We start from the raw sequence: 1,761 nt of genomic DNA, 5'->3' as shown, positions 1-1,761 counted from the left end.
ACCACCTCCACCTTGGCACAGCTTGGCACCTCCTCACACACCAGCTTTGTGCCCAGGACCACCCGTGCCTCCCCCCGCTGTGGGACACAGTCACTTCCAGCCCCCCCAGCCAGGATGTCTCCTTCTCAGAGTGATCCCGTGGACCTGGGGCTGCAGCCCCCTAAAAGCCACCCATTCTTGCTGTGCTTGTGAGAAGCATCACTCCTTCTCTCCAGCCCATCGCAGGGCTCCTGCACCCTGAAGAATCCCAAGGAAGTCATTTGCTTAGTCTTGGGAACAAGGCATGCTTTTAACAGCCCAAACCCGCAAGCTTTAGGATCGCACCCCTCCATGACCTGCTGGGACTGCACCAAGAGAGAGTTTGGGCCCCCCCAGCACTGCATCTCACATGCTGGAGGTTGGGGGTCCCTGAGGATGTTCCCAGACAACCCCTCCCTCAGTTAACCCCGCACTGTCCCTCACCGCTGAGCAGGCACGCAGGGAGCTCACAGCCACTGCCTCTCCTGCGACACCCTGTGATGACCTCCCTCTGCCTCCCATCAGAGGGACCTTTCTGCCCCAGATGGCATCACCCCCAAATCCTGCCTCCGGCATGTTCCACAGACAGAGCCGGAGAGCCGGGAGGGTGTGTGGGCACGGCTCTGGGACAGCCGGAATGGGGCAGCACAGTTTCCTGTGGGGGCTGGTACGGCCCCGGGAGCACGGCACGGAAAGCCCTGCACTTTCTGGTAGTACACGAAACTACGACCCAGATGGTAGGTAACAGCCCACATCCACGTTCCTGCTATGGAGGGGTCCTGTTTTGGGGGGAGGGGGCTTAAACCCTGCTGCTGGGTCAGGTCCCACCCCCTCCCTTGTGCTCCCTCGGTACTTACAGGGGTCTGTGTATCAACTGGGTTGATCAGGGGTTTTTTAGGACTGTCACCCTCCGCTCGCACGCTGCAGGGCTGGACAGCAAACAAAGAGCACTGGACTCCAGCTGATGGCTCCCAAAACCCTCAGCTCTCCCACTGGGCCTCCTCAAAAAGCAGCCTAACGGGTCGTTTGGTTGGTCTAGCCAAAGTAGCTTCTGGGAGAGGGTTCTGCAGCTGGGGCTTGAGCTCAGGCAGTTCCAGTTAGAGACAAACATAATGAGCAATGCCAGGGGTGGCTGGGAGAAAGCTGTTAGGCAATGCCAAGATTTCCATCTCTCATCATCCTCTAATCAAGACTCGATACCTTTCTGGGAGGAACAGGGTCATCACCCAATTAATTGAGCTGAACACGGAGGTAATGGAGGGATCCTCTGGCCAGTACTAGACGAAAGAAGAAACAAATTTCTCATCAGGTCTTTGAAGCATATGCAGCCACATCAGTCATCTCCAGTGAGAAGAAGTTTGATTGATTTTGGCCTCTCTTCTCACTCCCAGAATGGGGACTGAAGACAGTCTTGCACTGGTAAAGGTAGATTAAATACAAAGGTGTTTCTGTCTAATTTCTGTGATTTAGTGATGCTTCTCCAGCCCCCAGTGCTGCCCACTGGAAAGTGCTTCACAAACACACAGGGGTGAATTAATTCTCTGACTCCACCTGAAACCCGAAGGAGCAAAGCTGCCCCATGGGCTGGAGGGGCTGCTGGCACAGTCACTGTCTCTGTTTTTGCCAAACTAGGCTGTACTTCAAGTCCGAACTGGCAGCAAGGGCAGCTGTTGGACATCTCTGTCCTGGGTGCAGAGCTCTGGCACAGCAGCCCCTCTGGTCTCACCTCCGGAAGTCTCCAGG

The sequence above is a fragment of the Eurypyga helias genome, unplaced genomic scaffold (genome assembly GCF_000690775.1).
Source record: "Eurypyga helias isolate BGI_N326 unplaced genomic scaffold, ASM69077v1 scaffold24420, whole genome shotgun sequence".
Taxonomy (NCBI): domain Eukaryota; kingdom Metazoa; phylum Chordata; class Aves; order Eurypygiformes; family Eurypygidae; genus Eurypyga; species Eurypyga helias.
The sequence above is the reverse complement of the archived record's forward strand: the minus strand, read 5'-3'. Positions refer to the sequence as shown.